The 18254-nt window shown below is 39.8% G+C and overlaps 1 long non-coding RNA gene across 1 annotated transcript in view; it reads left to right on the top strand.

Moving 5' to 3' along the window:
* Window positions 1–18254, top strand: part of LOC136435455 (uncharacterized) — a 242786-nt gene that overhangs the window by 72008 nt on the left and 152524 nt on the right. Inside the window, exons 3-4 of the long non-coding RNA XR_010755844.1 lie at window positions 3465–3574; window positions 3753–3882. This is a non-coding gene — a long non-coding RNA (uncharacterized lncRNA). The remainder of the gene's footprint in view (window positions 1–3464; window positions 3575–3752; window positions 3883–18254) is intronic.

The raw sequence follows: 18254 nt of genomic DNA, 5'->3' as shown, positions 1-18254 counted from the left end.
CGGTTTGATTATGTTCACCCTTCTGCCAATGGCAGACCCAAGATGAGTTGTAGCTGACATGTGGCTGCTTTGATGAGATTCTAAAAAAGCCAGAGGATTTAGGAGAGAGCCCAAATATCTGGTAACATCACGCACTAAGTAGATTCTGGCAATGGCTTTTATTGCATAGGCAGCTCTTCTGCGAATTTTGAGGTAAATTATGGAAGGATTTTGGGATAAAATGGCAGGGCTGATGCGGAGATGCCAGAAGTGCACGTTCAATATGCTGATTGCCTCAGTATTGATTCCTTATACAATTTGCTGAGTATTACCTTCAAGGAAGCATCACATTTTTGTCATACTCTCTGAAGGGTTATAAAACAGAGGAGGCAAACAACATGATCCATCAATACTATTTTTACCTGTTTTTACATCAGAATACGCTTATTTCTTGCCAATGTATAAAGATTTCCTGAAGGAAGAAATGTAATATATATTTTGAAAGAAAATTGTTGCCAAGAAATTGAGCAGAATATAGCCGACGGTAATGTTACATAGTCCAGAGTATGAATACTGGTATGTTACCTTGTCGATTTAATAGAACTGATCGTGCATATTAAGTAGACATGCTGTATATCAACTTACAGTAAATTTTGAAGCCATAGAAAGTAGTCGTAGAAATAGTAAAGATTAGTGTTGACAAATAGATACTATTAGATATCTACTCCGCTTTTGTTGCTTGTACAAGTAAAGTTTCTTGTTGGCTAGCTGGAGGCTTCTCGTAAAATGAATGCTCTTCCTGTACTGCTACGGGCTGTACTCGATACACACTTTTGAATAAAGCAAATTTTGTGAAGCACCATTGGGAGAGTGATCAGTGTCTGAAGGCATGCAATCTTTCATGTCAGGGCGGCAGCCATATATAGAACGGTAATGCACGGTGTGCAAAAGACGTGTGATTTGTGTGCGCCCGATCAAGATTAAGTGTCAACGATGCAATACATTACAGTACTGTAGGAAGGTATGGAAAGCACAACAGATGGCCTCAAGGAAGGAATTGGGAATTTTAGCATGCATTTTTCATATTTTTCTCAAGCAAAGTGTCTCTCTGTAATCTACACTAAGTGTTCTAATAGGCTTTGGGTTTTATCCAACTCAAATCATTATCATATCGTACCTGAGAGGTATATAAAAGAATCTTTTGTGAAATAATGATCGTAGAATCAACAAAAGACTTATTGATATACCATTAACAGATTGATGAATGGATGCAATTTAGTTTAAGGTTGAAAAAAAGGGAACAATTATCTTTAAAAGTGATAAACTAATTGTTAGACAAAATTATGTACCCTGCATCATTGACACTGTGTCTTATTAGAATAAACACCTGGAGGCTATGTAATAAAGAAGCTATAAATTCAAAATTTATCAGGAATGTTCAGCTGGATGTGACTGTATTCCCTGTATATTCATACATGTATGTCAAGCATTCCTGGTTGGAAGGTTTTACCATGTTCCAAAAAATTACACTCTTGCACAGCCTTGACTGTTGCTTTCTTGATAGAGAGTGGCTAGCCTGGAATACATGTATATCACCGCTTTTGATTGTAATGTCCCTAATTGTTTGCTCTTATACTGTGAGAAATAATTCATAAGCCATCTTAACAAAATTGGTATATAAATCCCCTATAATGCAGTTATGATTGCCATAAACTAATAAGCGATGTCTGCAGCAAAAAGGACAGTAGACACAGAGTCTGGAGCAATGGGGAAGCACGGGAGTTTTAAAAGGTTAAGAAAGCAACTTTCAACATCAAGCTTTGTTGTGTAATGTACCTGCCCATTCATTCTGAAAGCAGACTTAAAAGCCACATTTGAATTCTTTGCAAAACACCATTTCAGGAATGTGCAAATGGTACTCGGTTAGTATGTAGGCCATACCAAATAGTGCACTTGTCCTGATATAAAATCATTACACACTGAAAAACAAGGACAGTTAGGTAGATGCCATTAGTGTACCAAGCGTGGCGTCCACCTCTACAGGGTAACTTTACAAGCCAACCCACCAATCAATAGCTAAAGCATCGGCCACAGTAAATCAGAAAATTGGTCTTGAAATAAAAGATTCAGTCCCTATTGATTTTGCCATTGCACTCTTAAGGGAGTACTTCACTTTGTAGGTTTGGTCGATTCTTTGATCACGATGGTACGATAGATGTCCTCATTCACTACCATGGCAGGAGGACCAGAGTACAAAACACCAAGATAATCAATTTGAATAGGGCCATTCTTTATTACGTCATGATATACTTTACTTTCTAGCCACAAGCTTAATTCTTCCCATAAATCAGTAAAAGCTGGGCAGTAAGTCTACAGCGTTAGATTTCTCACAGATTTGTCAATGTCAAAGGGAGCCATTCGATGTTGGTTTCAGACCTGAAATAAAATGTTGTAGCAAAAGAAGATAGAGGTGAAATAGGAGGACATTTTCTTAAATTGATATCGTGCACTTTTTCAAGCTGTGAAACAAAACGTAATTTTCAGCCAAGCGGTTGCTTACTAGAACCCCAGGCCAATTGTATGGCCTCCAATTTCTATTGGTTTTACTGTTGCTGCTGCTGACTCAAGTTTCATGGCAGCGACCTTTACATTTCACTCTCTAGTTTCTCAGATATATTGACTGCTTTATCTGCTGTAGCCCTCTGTCCCATCCAGGGATTCTGTATTCTCAGTTGCTTAACACCACAAGAAGTGGTACAGACCCCTTCCTATTGGAGCATTGTAAATTGATATGCTTCAGGGTTCTGATGGATATGAAGTAACCTTTTCGTTAATCCAAGCAAGCGTTGCAACATCCCACTTAACAGTCTACACGAGTGTAGAAAATCTCAGTGGGACTTGCAGACAACCTCCCAGTGTTGGGGATTCCCGCTATGACTGTGCCAGCTTATCTTGGCACTTCAAACACACTGCAACTGAAGTATTCAAATAAGCCAGAAACTCATGAAAGTATAGTTTTTTTGGTACAGTAGTAGCAATTTTCTGGATCCTAAAAATGCACTAATAGGAAATTGCTAATTGTCAGTCACAACAGAGTGCCATAATGCACTTATTAACACAATAATGTACCTTTGCACTCTGTCTAACATCTAATTCAACACGGTATCTTGATTATGGTCAGAAGAAGAATGAAGAACAGAATGTAGAATAATGGGACTGGCTCTATGACGGGGGGTTAATAAGGCCAAGCAACCATAATATAATTATGGTGGAGAATACATACACCACATACTAACATTAACCTATTCAAGTGCAACTGACCAATTGTACAATTGTGAGAGTGAGTGAGTGAGTGAGTGAGTGAGTGAGTGAGTGAGTGAGTGAGTGAGTGAGTGAGTGAGTGAGTGCAAAAATTAATAGAATGCTACGGTAACCGAAGCTGTGCCCAGTGACAGGGACATCCAAATCATGCCCACCGTCAACAGTTAAACCAGCGTGTGTTCCTGGCTGACAACTTGGCAAGAACTTCACCGGCTGTGACCTTCCCTGTCCAGGAGGATCTCATCGGCACTGGCCGACAGCCAACACCACTCAGGTACTCTCTCTCTTTTCCTGCTCTAAATATTGTGCTCATCGGAAGGGCTAGTCCTAAGAAATCGTTTCCTATATGGAATATCTGTGCACATGTCATCTGTTGTCAACTTCAAGGCATATAGGTCATGAACTTTGATCACTGCAATGGAGGTCTCTAAAAGTTGTTTCTCCTCCCTCAGAGCTTGCCTTTGTGAACCACAAAAGTGCAGCTTTCTTGTAGTGCTGTTTGATGCACTATGCAGTGACTACTGAGGAGAAGTAGCAGCCCTGCATCAAGATCCTGCAGCTCTGCAATAACATGCCATCAAGGTTAGTCTGGTATGTTGTCATATTAAGTGTACACTATTTTATATGTGTAAAAATTCTTTGAGAGCATCATGGAACATTGACATAATCCGTACAATGAAATAAGCAATGTAGATGAAGTAATTATGTGGGCTCAAAATGTGGCAGATACTTACTATCAAGGTATCTTCACAGCAAAATGGACCATTGTATTTACTAGATATAGAGTAAACCTGATGCCACTCCAGATCACGAGCTGCCAAGAGTTGCTTCTGATGTCATGACAAAATAGCTATTATGATTTCATATGTAAATATTGATTTTCTGTTGTGCACCTGGACTCAACATTGAGAACACAAAAGATATGATAGGTTCTAAAATATCTCTCGAATTGAAGACTGCATTGCATATCCACCATAGGTCTAATTCAAGTTTTGAATTTCTAGCCACATTTTGAAGTGTTGGTCTTGACATCTAAAGTAAAGTATAATTCAGTCTTCAGGCTTCAGGCTTCAAGAGTTCTGAATTGTTCTCCATGGCATTTGTTGGTGAAAATATGGATGTAAAAATTGTACTGGGAGTTTCAATAGATACAATTACAATGAAGTTAATGGAAAGTGATGAATCTCAAAAAATAATTATGCGCTACCAGTTGACCTTTAACAGAACCATGCAACCCCTAACATTACTGTCAATTCTTCCTAAATCTATGATATGAATGGAATCCTATCAACTTCATTCAGGGAGTCACACATTCTCTGATGAAAGTTTCTTCACAAACTGTTGGTTCTTTTGAAAGGGCTGGAACTTTATAGAAATAATATGGAACTTGGAAGTACACCATTCTTTACTCCATTCTACCTGTTAGGTGATACACATGCCGTTCAGCAGCCTTTTCTTGGGTAATATACCTATGGATCATAATTTAAATCAAATAAAGTCTCGCAAAGCATTTGGTTTAAAGAGATTTACCGTACACCCCTTACATGCAAAATGTTTATAAAGCTGACCTAAAAGAAAGAAATAGGAGACATTTTTGGCCTTTCCTTGATTCCTCGCAGGCAGCAGTAGCCAATGGGGATTCTGGCCGATGAACTGGTACTTCCTGAGGGGATTCCAACATGATACAGTCGGGCCTACTGCAGTTTAAGATAGGGCCAGCCGATCTTTCACTATAAGCACTTCTGTCATCAGCTTTACTGGCTGTGACATTTCCAGGCCTGACTTGCTCCATCCCCAGAGCTCACTTGCCACGGGGGCTGTAATCTCTTCAGCCAGGCACATTGTTCCCCAGAGAAATGCCATCCGCAGGTGTGGAAATGTAATCTGGGCAAATGCCATGCCTAAGCTACCCGACTACTCTCACGTCAGAAACGAGGGGAAAATTATTCAATCTGGGAGCCACAAAATGCCTGTCGTATAGTTGGGAGGCGACTTTTGGTCATACATCTTGTGGTGTACGTGATTTTTGTCATGTGTTAGGGACTATAAACCTCGTAATGTTGGGGCCTACATGTATTTCACTCATCATACTTTGCAATTTTGGATGCTTCACAGCTGCCGTTGAATTGCCTTCAGATACACTTTTTTTAACTGTTCATTCTTTCATGATTTCAAATGTAACAAAACTGTTTTCCCTGGAGCCAAGCTGGTAAATTTGACCTTTTTATGGCAATATACAATACTACTGTTCAGAAAATTAACAAATTTCAGCAGCTGGCTTCAACATTTCTTAATATCAAAGGGGTCCTTCATAGAGCTGAGGGAAACTTTATGACCAGTCCTTGGTGCTGAAGTACTTGCTGTGAGATAATTCTTTCCTTTGTTCTTCAAAGTGTCAAATAAACATATTCTAACTGAAGTTTTGTGCCATAAAAGCCATGGTCTTTAAGAAGTTTCCTGTCACATTTTGATGTGTTGGTCTTGACGTCAAAAGTAAAGTATAATTCAGTTTTTAGGCTTCTACAGTTCTCTTTGTCCTTTAAAGTGGCAAATAACCATATTCTTACAGAATTTTTGTATCATTAAAGCCATTCTCTTTAAGTTAGGCTTGTCAGGTAAGTCATTTTAGGGACATTGGCTGTCTTGTCATGCCGCTCCCGCGACAGTTTATGCTACATACACATTCAGCCCGGCTAAAAGCATCTCTTCCTATTCAAGCAGTGATAAAATCCTTATCTAGCTGTACGCCATCCGGGAGACACACGCCTGACATACCAGAACTGGCAGATTACACAAACACAACAGCGTCAAAAAGAGGAAGCTTATGTGGGATATTTGCTTAGACCCATAACTGTCAACGGAAAGACAGCCTGTCAATGCAATGCCTTTGAGGATCAAGTTTTCAGCGGTAAAAAAGATAGCTTGCATGACATGATTGAAGAGCAGGACAAGTAGTGATGTAAAAGGAGAATGGTACTTCCCTCCATAGAAAATGTCAAGTACCATCTTTGTGCCTCCATATGCTTGTATTTGCTGGTTGTTGTACAGCATTTGATAGATGTACTATATGGAGGTAATGGTAGATGACGGTAGTAAGATGGTAGGTTGAAAGACGTTTGTCACTTTATTCAACTTTAAATGTGTCAACTCACTCTCACAAAAGTGTATAGATCTTTGCTGTGCTATGCCAGACATTTGTGACCAATGCAACATGCCCAACCAAGGATATAAAGGCATATTTATCACAGGAAAGTGGGCACTCTGGGCCCCCTGTTGTGCTTTTATGCTGACTCCATTATTTATGGTTAAAGAGGTTAGGTCTTGTAAAAGTTGAAAATTAACTCTGGGCAGTGAATGCCAGCCCCAAAATTAAGTTGGGGTGATAAAAGTTACCTTGTTTGCTTATACCTCTACCTTGTGTATTGAATGGGTCTTTTTTACAGCATGTACTATCAAGATGGCAGTTAAAAGAAACAACACAAGTTTTACAGTTCAATTTAACCCTGAAGTAGTATAAAAGTCCATGGAGACTCTGTTTATGTCTTATAGATTCATCTTAAAGTCTCTAACAGATAAGTCTCAAACTTAAGACACAGCCCCCATCTCAACTTAGTACTCGACATGAAACATGAGGACAAGTACAGCATTATGGAACTAAGCAGAATGCATAAAAACGCTTTGAATTGTGCCAGTAATTCTTTAGATTTGTTTATCACAAATGTTTATCATAAATGAAAACGAATCCATTACCTTAGTGCAAAAAGCAATTTTGTCCAGATTGTTGGATCGCCGTAAAATCTGTGATTCGCTTCTTGATATATAGTTTTATCTGTGACCCATGGAGACTCAGGGACGTGCAAAGTGCACCCCACTCCCTTATTAGTCACCTCTCCTGCCCTTTACTGCCGCCCCACGTATCGTCTCTGCTGAATTTTTCCCTTGACGGTGCTGTGTGAGGAATGAATGTCTTTCTGTTCTTGACCTTTTGGCTCAAACTGAGGGCGGCTACTTCTTTTTGCTCGTTTCATCCCCATCCTCATAAACCAACGTCTCACCAGTAAAGATATACAGCTCCATTCCAACTAAATGGGATACTTTTATCAAGTTGTTTTGATATGCCACTACTTTTAGGGTGCATAATGTATGTTTCTTATACTGTACCTTCACCTTTTCTTACATGTATCTTTGCATGTGAAAGTTAAAACCTGGAATGTTGATATAGCATGTAACAAAGAGCTCTGCACCTGCAAGAAAGATATCTATATTTTAAAATGACAGGATACCTCCCTGATCCCCTATTATTAGTTCTAAGATGTAAAAGTGACAGCCATATGTAACACCATGTAAAGAACCATTCCCATCCTAAGCACCAAAGCTGTAATTGTATGGAGCCTGGTCCATACTTCAAAGCATATGTATGAATTAGTAATATTCAATGGTTACATGCAAAACTCTTGGGCCTCACATCCCTGCATTTGCCTGTTTATTATGCCAGCACCGCAGGCATATGTCACAGGTCATCTGCGCAACAAAAGGCAGGGTTTCCCGGCGCATGAAAAATTCATCGCACAATTCATTGTTGCATGATTAGAGTAATCATAACATTGGGTCCAATTACAAACCGGTTCAGTGGGGACGTTCTACAGTTCATGAGTAACCAGCCTGCTGTATGGGCAGGGTATGAAGGCACGCCTTTGTGTTTGGCAGCTAGTCTTTGCCACAGCATGGAATATTTAACAGCATTTACCTCTAGAGGATTGAGTTGCTACCTCACTGTAAGGATGGCTGTGAAGATATGGACTCCCACAATATAGTCCAAATATCAGGGGAGTTTGTGTGACTAATGGGAAGAACAGCTAGTAAAAGGGAACGCAAGGACAACTAGAAGGAAAGTTTGTGAAACAATACTGCTTTATTTGTATAACTTTTCCACCATACTTAATCATTTAAGGAACAAAATAGAACTTTTGTTTAAGCAAGTGTGAGACTACAGTCAGTCATCCTTTCCAGATGATGTCAACAAAATCCTTTCATCGTCATTCCCACTCAATGAAATAATACTTCAAGTAACAAATCAGAACTTATGCTCAAGCCAATGTGACAGTATAGAGTCAGTAATCTTCTTTAGATGACGTCAACACAATCCTTTCCCTGTCATTCCCACTCAAAGAAATGTTTTGCAAATTATGTTAAGAGTTCCAGGGTATTTGCCTATGGCTTACACTCTTTCATCCACAAAATCAGTCACTGATAATTACTCTATGGTATTTTACAAGCAGTAGTCGTCTTTTCAAGAATGATTTAGGTAGGCTTACACATGTAAATCTCCCTATTGATGTACGCATAGGTAAACAGGGTGTGGCTCTTTTGCTGCTTCCCTTGCAGATTATCAGAACTTTCAATTAGAAGCCATTTATGGACAGATTTTGCAACAAAGACTTCATTTAGCAAAGGTCCCACCAGGACGATTCTGAATATCCCATACTGTAAAGTTAAATCTTACAATCCTCTACAAGTATGCATGCATGTCGTTATTAGAATCAACAATGCTTTTTATAGACTCCCTACATGTCCATCTGTTGATATACATGTAACAGTTAGTGAATATCATGTCGCTTTTGTCCAAAATTCAGTACTAAAGCTGTGCTCACAACTTGCAAATGAGTCATGACAGCTGTTAGGTTTGAAATTGTCCAGGGTTTGGAACTTGAACTTTTCACGCTCGCCCTCGATCACTGAGCAACAGGATTAAGTCACAAAACCAGGATTATACAAATCTTCTTACATGTCCAAGGTCTGACACTCTGCATGACCCAGGTCAAGATATGACACAACTTGAAGTTCGTTTCCAGGAAAATATTGCAAGGGGGGGGGGGCATTGGGAGTGAGTAGAGTGACCATTCAGGGGAATAGTGTGGAAGGGGTGTGGAGTACTAGTATTCGAGAAGTTTAAGTTAAAATGGGGCATTCAAAGACTTCCTTAGGGTCAAAATTAGCGTCAGACTGGTCACAGTTGAACACTGGTCAATCAGACTTTTATGCTTGTCTGATAACCTATTTGCCAGGATAAGGGGGCGGATGGTCAGGGCATTGTGGCGCAGCGCCCTTGTTCCTTCTTTTGAAAAAGCCTTGCTTTGGGTGCAACTTGAGGATGCCTAGTGTGCGTTGCTGAACTCTTTGGGACATTACAGGCTCACACCTTCTCTCCTGTCACTCGATGATAAATGAATGCAATTGTTGACTGTTATATGTTCTTACAGTGTGAACTACCAGGCTTCCTCCCTTATATGTTACATCATTTATGAAGAGAAGTAATGTACCCAGGTTACTGTCTTCTTCTCCCAGTACATGAATTGTTTATGGGGGGCAATTGCACTGTGGTAAGGGCTACCATGTAACAGTGTCTATGTGTGTTTGATCATAGGAGCTGACCTAAATCTGACACTAAAGAGATGGTAAGAAAACTGTGATGGGATGTGAATGACATACTGTAACTGCATTTAAGTTTGTGTGGTTTTTATTTTGCAGTAGGGAGAAGATGGACTGTTCGCAGTGGTTTTAAGTTCGCGTTTGAAACAATAGTAGCGCAACAGTCATAGGTGGGCAAAAACTTTCGCGGCGGTTTTAAGTTTGCGCCGAAAGTTCTCCGCAAACATAAAACCACCGCAAACATTTCTGCATTTAGAGTATTACTTAATCATTGGCTGCTTTCTTTCTTCCTTGCCACAGCTAACAGAAAGCTTCAGCTCAATTCCTCTTTTTCTCACATTCCTGATATTCCCAAGGGCATTGTTTGGAATACACCTGTTTTCGGCATTGTCTGTTTTTCTTGTCTTCAGCACTTTCTACACTTTCACAAACTACATGCCATGTGTTGCATTAAATTTCATGTTTGCCTTATTTTTCATCTGCATTCTTAAAAAATTATGCCTTCTTTCAGTCACTAATAAAAGGCACTCGCAGCATTTTTTGTCTGCTTTATGTTTTATCCTTTGGGGTTACAAAAATGTAACATAAAATATTGCTGTTTCCTCCCTAAGTGTTCCCTTGCATGCGAGTTTGAAACAGGACTCTTAGTGGTAAACAGGAAATGGATGCCATGATCCAGATGTTTCCGATAACCCTTGAAGCATAACATAAAAGGGACTGTCAGGGATGATTTTGTAACATCTACTAGCATGATTCCACTTGGGTACAAAATTCTGCCACCCTGAAAAGATGCGTCCGAACAGTTCTCCAACCCAACGTCCCCAAGTATAATGCACTCATGTATACCTTAACTGTGCATACCTGGGGGTTCTGCACTAGAGATCTCTCAAACCCACTGTTTTTCAAAGTTAATGAAGTTATGTATATAATGAGATAATCCTGGCAGGATGAAGTCATGATAAATGTACTGCATGAGTATTTTCAAAAATCTTAATATAAAAGTACCTTCCTTCAAATAAAGTTTTTTAATATTTCACATGAAATGTAAAACAGGTGACACTCTTTGGAAATGTTTGCATATGGTAGAATACTGTAAATGCAGAAATATTCGTGGGTTTTAATTTCGCTGTAGGGAGAAAATGGAGATTTTTGGTGGTTTTGAGTTCGCGTTTGAAACAATAGCAGCGCTACAGTCACACAATGGAACAGCTTTTTGCGGTGGTTCTAAGTTTGCAGTAAAGAGTTTACCACGAAAACCGCGAACATAAAACCGCCGCAAACATTTCTGCATTTACAATACTCTTTGAAGTTTAGAATATTGAAAATGGAAGGACAATACAACATGAGGAGAGTTTTTTTTTGAGCATTCAGATTACAGATCATAAATAAATAAAGCATACATGGACTCATCATTTTTAAACTGAGCTGGCCAATATAGCAACAGATCATGTTTTATAGACATGGAGTACTCCATTATTCCATTAGGCTGCTACTAACATGTCCTTAGGACACTCCTTACCAATTTGCATCTATAATTGTGCTCTTTTCATAGTCCATACAATAAATCAATACTCATCAACTCTTGTTTTGCTGTTCTTGTCCCATGCCCAAACTTCTACCCTTTGTCCTTTTCCTGCAGATAGGCTGTGATCCCGGGACACTGTTGATATTGATTTCGTTAGTTTGGACCCTTGAAGTGCCTAGTGCCACAAAGGGCAGAAAGTTTCCTTGCTGTTTTAGTACCGGGGCATATTTTCACAGGGAGGGTTTGCTAGCCCTTCCCCTTTAACATGCTTGAGGCACCTCCTCAAACACAGGACACCATCTTCCAAAAGCAGGGAGCAGCCCTAACTGAGATGCCCTTCCTAGGATTGAACTGGGAATAGTTTTAACCAAAAGCTCAACTTTGAAGCTGCTACCAATTGAGCTACTGGGACGACCCCCTACTAGTATTGATTTTGAATATGATCATCCATTTGAATATGCAAAAAGATCCCTTTTATTTTCATGTCTTTTACAGCAGTGTCTATACCAGTCATATGATAAATGTATGAAAATGTTTCTTTGAACTTAATTACTGTCGGTTTGCACCAGGACCGTTATGCCGCCAACAGTTTTGTGCACTTATTCTGCCTGCCTGCCTGCATTCATACCTGCCTGTGTTCCAGACCTAGTATGAATCCCAGACCTGTGATAAAACAAAGGATCTGACAGTTTAGACTTATAGTCTGAGCACAGAAGTACAGACATTATTGTGGAGTCAGAACATGTCCTACACATGTATCCACCCTTGCTTCTTAGCAGTGCACTGTGTCCTTTGGACTGTTTTGCTGCATTGCTCTGCCACAGAAATGCAGTTGTTGTATATAATCATCTTTCACAAGTTAACTTGCATTTTAACTTTTTTTTTCATATTTTGACTTTTGAATAACAAAATTGCAGTGATTCATTCTATAGTAGTACACAGAACTTGGCATTCTTGTAGCCTCCATTGCAGACTTTCCCACTAGCGATTTTTCAACTTATCGGGTCCAGGTTCTTTGACTGCAGGGCCTTATCTGCTTGACGCCCCGTATCTACTAAGGATCCTGTAACCGCTGTGTAGCCAAAGAGCCTGGACCCGATAAGTTGAAAAATCGCTAGTGGGAAAGCCTACAACGGAGGCTAGCATTCTTGGCACTGCTTTCAAAACTCCCACTTGTAGAATCAGACGCAGTTTACCCGTTTACCCCCTCCGTGCAGACCTGGTGTATAATATAAACAAATTGAGCACATAGAAAATGTGCCCTCAGCATCAGGAAGGCATGACTTGAATCCTGCCTGGCTTGAATCCTGCCTGGCTTGAATCCAAATCATCAAGAACAGGAAGTACTTTTAAATTAGCATTTTTATCAATACAATCACTTTCTCCATCCTGTCTTCATCTATTTCCCACACATAAATGCAAAAAAAGCATCACAGTGTCTTAGAGGTAATATGTCTTAATTCCTATGGAAATTATGGATGACATTTTTAATGCAGTTAACAAGAGATGATGAACTGACATGGCTTCTATTTTTTTACTGACTACATTGGTTTTTAAGGACAGACAAAAAGTAGACTATTTTTACATGGTATTGTTAAAAACTGAGCCTCCCCATTAAGAGACCCTCTCAATTGTTAAAACACTTCCACTTTGGAAATCATCAATGCTATGAGGTCACAGAGACATTGCCACCATTGCTTTGTGGACTTCAATGGTAGCTCACATGCTTATCTTGATAATGACAGGCCTTTTTGCCCGTGTACCACTTATAGGACATTATAATGAAGAGAAGGAAAGCATGTTGATCAGCATAACCCAACCAATAAAGTATCCTTTAGAAATGCACTTCGCCTCCAGAGACATACTTTATGACTTGTCCTATAAAAGTGTAATCCTCCTTTTAGACTCACTGTGCAAATAAAACAGTTAACAGCAGGGGGGAATGTTCATTTCTTTATTCCAGTTGGTTAAAATGGGTGGATTTTTCCACTTATCATTCACCCCACTGCTACTAGACGTTCAGCACCACAGACAGGATCCATTTCCTTGCATCATTGGAAATGATAACTGTTTGTTATTATCCTCGCTCGCATGTCTGGGATGCCCCAAAGGTCAACCAACCAGACCAAGGGATGGATGAAGGTGAAGGTGAAACCTGAGCCACGGATCGTTCCTCACGAAGTTCCCAGCTGACGTCATGTTTTTGTAATGAAAGTTTCCATTTCACTGTTGCCCTGTTCAATTCCCCATCTCTTCAATTCCTTTCTATTTGCAGCGGTCACGGCAACGGATGGGGAGGGCTCAGCAAAGTTGCACGGCCTCCAAACTCTTCCACTGAACCCGAATACTGTACAGACAAATGAAAGTCTGACACTTATTTACATTCTGTATAAATAAATGATTCTAGTTTACAACCTAGAATTGAAATGCTTATCAGAATTAGTAGTAAAATGACATCTTTACTTTCAAAGTTGCCATATCTGTGTCATGTAGAAAGCCATATATTTATCTTAAAAGATATCCATTTTCAGCAGGAAACTTTACTTTCATAGTTTCAGCCAAATGTAACATTACTTATGTCTGAAACTGAAACCTTTTCCCCGGGTCACGTGCAAGACTTCTCAGTTTGGCAAGTGACATTTTTGAAGATTACAGTGGCATTTCAAAGGGATTAACTGATTCAGTTCTTGGTGCTAGTTCTTTATCATCTGTACAGCATCTGGAGGAACATGAGCCGGCAGTGTCATACTGGCTAACACTGTCGTACAGAATGTACTGCTATGAGATTTCGTGTCTCTTATCTTGCCCTAACACTACCAGTGGTCATAATACTTTTAACCCACATTTTTCTGTAACCATGGTTCCTAGTAGGTAAGAGTTGGGTTTATGCCAAATGATTATGATGAACGATTCTGGCACGTTCTACTTTGAACTTCATCAAGTATTTTGGTCGAGAGAAACTTTACCGGTGATAAATTTTCTGATGACGCCATTCCGGTGGATGTAAATTACTATGTGTAGATAGGTCCTGAAATAACACCTTGGGAATGTAATGTAGTGAAGAATATGCCGTATTACCACATTCGCATCAATCAACATGCATCCCGCAAAGCACTTTGTTGAGACTATAAGTGCAGTGTCTTTTCTGACAGATCCTTTATTCCCGCCCCATTCGTCCATCCTGACGTGTGTAATTGTTGGAGGATTTCTCCTGCTTTAGGTTCCGTCTTATCACAGTCATCTCCTGCATGCCGATGAGCGAACACAACAGCGGGGGACTGCAGCTGGGGATGATGATTTGTTGGGTTTATTTTGAAACACCGTCTCTCGCGACTGCTGAAGTCTAAATGTAAGCCTCCCTGGCAGCTTGCGAGAGTGTAAGTAATCAAGGGGGAGAAATATGTTCCAAGTACTTGATTTAAATGAGATTTAAAGAAGTTCTCAAGTTCCCAAGTCATCTATAAAACAGTGCCTGTTGTCAGATTGAAGGTGGTTGCAGTCGGTTTACTGCTGAGTGTTTGATGTTCATTTACGATGTAGTACACCAACAAGAAAATTTAAATACCAGTAGTTTTGGATTTTCAGAATAGTATACTGGATGTTTCAGAGCAAAGTTCAATGGTAAAGGGGTAATAGATTGAAAGTCTGCATGACTGTGTATCTGCTTCTTGGCTAAAAGTCATCTTGCATGTAGAATATTATCCATGAAATCAATTTTGCATGGCCTAAATTGGTGAACATGGTTTAGAATCTGTCACTTTTAGGGCCTTCTATCAGTTTTGGGGTTGATTTAGATCTTATGATTCATTTCAAAGATTTCAAGAGGCAACTATGCCTTGTATTTCACACTTTCATTGCAAGACTGTGTACAAATATAGATAAATTACAGATTTTACATGTAGTTAAGTCAAAAGTGACATCTTTGGATGCATTGTATTTCCTAGATAATGTTGCTCTGTTATCCTCTTTCAATAAAATCTGTGACAAATAAATCCATGATTGGACACAGAAGATTGGTAATACATGTATTTCATTTTATACATTCGATTTCATTGCTTCAGATACAGACGTTATTGAAAATTTTGCTGAACCTTCTCTGAAGTTCATCTCTGCCATGGAGGTTCCAAAAACTGGGATTCCATACAATGAGAGAGATACATGACGTTAAGTTGCATCACAAAACCAAAAACTCTGGAGGAATACTGTTTGCTGGCTGGTCATGAAACAACATTAGTTGTGGCAGGAACCATAGGATCTAAGGTCTCAGGTAAGGTCTACCGTAGAGAAGACAGGATAAGGTGTATGGATTCTGTGTTTGCATGTTGGCCCTGCTCTCTCATCCCCCCCTGCCATACAGTTAAGACGGAAGCATCGACTGTGTCACTGGGTGTCCACTTTACGTCAACTCCTCATCATAACAAACAGGTGTCTGCAGCAGATAAGGGCAGGCACATTAACAGTGAGAATGCCACTCAGATGGAAAATTAGAGGCCATTTCTACTTCACGCCGCCTGCTCTCCAGGACTAAATGATTCTTCAGACTCGGAGCGATGACTTGTCCACCTCATTTCCAAAGTTGTGACTGATTGCCTGAAGATGAAGAAAAAAAGATGGAAGGAGTGAGGAAAGATAAATTATGCATGCCTTAGAAGTAGATGTGTTCAGTTTGTTACTTGAAGAAGCTGACCCTAGTTGATAAGAATCTAGTGGCAGGGGTGGTCTGAAGGCATTCATTTGAAATATCAAAGTGCCCTTTTCTTTGCATATAGATGGGCAGCTCTACGAGCCAGCTGTTCCTTTGGAATTGTTCACTGCCTTGTGCAGAGCAACTTGCCCATTAGATCTGTAAAACTCACTTCATCTTAGGGGACTGACCAGAATGTTTAAACAGAATGAGTTTTTGAAAGAATAGGCTTTGGTTTATGTAACATGATGACTTGCATGTTTTTGAAGTGGCAATGTTAGAGATAACAGCACACAATGTTTCCATGACCTAACGTACATGTTGTACTAAATGTTCCTTTGTTGTTGATGCTTTGTTTTTGCTTGATGACAAAAGTAACTTTCAAATGTTAGCCTAAGGAAAGATTGGGGTTTTTGTGACACGTTATCGGAGAAACTGGACTGGACTGGACTACACAACACAGTCCACTGGACTAGACTAACCTGGACTATACTGAATTGGGGATTGGGAGACACCAGACTATACTTGACTTCATAAGAACAAATAATAAAGTAGTGGCAAATAGTAAGGCACCCAGCAAAATATTAGATATAATTTTGAAATCTTTCCTGTCTGCTTGTAGTTTGATCAATCTGGTAATTAAAGGCCCATTAAACATGTAATTAAGATTGTGGGGCCAATCTGTCAGATACCATCAATCAAGGCGTGTCTGATTACAAATCAATGGCAATTGATTCTTGCAATCTGGAATCAAAAAGTTTCATTTGGCAGAAAGAAATATTACCAGGAAAGCAGTGAATTTACTTTGAAAGAGTATTACAAAGTTTGATTTCTTGCTAAGACAGCTGAATGTGGAACCATCAGATATAAAACTCTTTCCTACTGTTGTGTGTAAGGTACGGAATACAGAATTTCAGTAATCCTTTTCTTCTGTTCAGCAGTTCAAAGGTGTTGGACACGATTACTCCACATCTATGCTTATCTGCAGCTGATAAAGCCCAGGTAAAGTGCTCTGATTCTGTCCTGACCTATCAGAAAGGTGGGCTTATGTGATTATATCCAGTGGATGGTTTACCTGATTTCCGTGTGAAGGTGCCGACTTTCCGGCCAGGCACACCGGATAATTGCCGTCAGATTTCGGAGGCAAGTCGGGTCGATTACCTGTAACCTTTGGTTTGTCAGATGACCCAATTGAGCAGAGACTGCAATGATAATTGGGAAGTCAGAGATCAATGAAAACTCGGGTTGGCATTCAGTTGACTGCCGGTGTTCTTTGCTCTCATAACCTGTTTCCACCTTATACTACCTGCCAATCAGACAGCAAAGCTGAACCACAAATTGGCCCAGGAAAGTATGGTGAATTTGGTGAAAAACCTTTTTCCTGGCGCATATTTCTTAACCATTTGCACTGTCAACAATGTCATCATATATTGGAGGTTCTCTCCCATGTGAAATAGTGAAGAGCTGGAATCAAATTTGAAGCATCATTGATGCATCCAATGTGACCCACAACAAGCTGAATATTAGATATTGGAAAGTGAGTATGATCTTGATTTTACTTCTTACAAAATTCAGAATTGGATTTCTTACACTAAGAACCTTGGCACACAGACTTTTGTCAACAACAAAATAGATTTTTCTAATTGGGCAATATGGCTCTTCTAACATTTGTGTTGTTCAATTTCTACTAGAAATATAAGTCAGAAGAAAAAGTACTCAAACTTTTGACATCTTCAATTTAAGTACCCTGCCCAAAATGCTTTTCTAACATTTCGATGCAAATCATTAAAAATTTTCTTTGTACATAACTTAGGACCCTGAAAGACTGTTCAGATATTGGTTTTGGGCAATCACGATGGACACTACTGGGTCAACAAAGATCACGAACTTTTCACAGTCGAGAGAGCTTTAAATTAGATCTCGCCTTGTGACAGCAGGCCTCTCGACGTTGTATAATTACCGTCTGACATTTTTCGGCACACAGTATTCTAAACTCCGGCCCAGACTGACCCACGATCCATCAGATATTCTTGAACAGCGGTGTGTGACACTGTTTTCAATCAGGGCAAGTTTGCAGCCAGGTAATTGCAGCAGTAGAAAATCAATGATACGTCAGTGAGGAGACACCTGTTTCCTTTGTGGAGGGAGGAGGGAAACGTTTCGACCCAGCTGAGAGACAAGGCCATTGCCTCATGGTGCCATTACATGTCACTTTGATTCAAGTGGAACACACCTAAGGAATAGGACTGCATGACATGGGAAGAGATGGACAGCTGGCCAAATCCTCTGCTCCCATGGAAGAACAAACATATGGAA

Source organism: Branchiostoma lanceolatum, chromosome 5 (genome assembly GCF_035083965.1).
Source record: "Branchiostoma lanceolatum isolate klBraLanc5 chromosome 5, klBraLanc5.hap2, whole genome shotgun sequence".
Classification (NCBI taxonomy): domain Eukaryota; kingdom Metazoa; phylum Chordata; class Leptocardii; order Amphioxiformes; family Branchiostomatidae; genus Branchiostoma; species Branchiostoma lanceolatum.
This window is presented reverse-complemented; position numbering and strand designations above follow the sequence as displayed.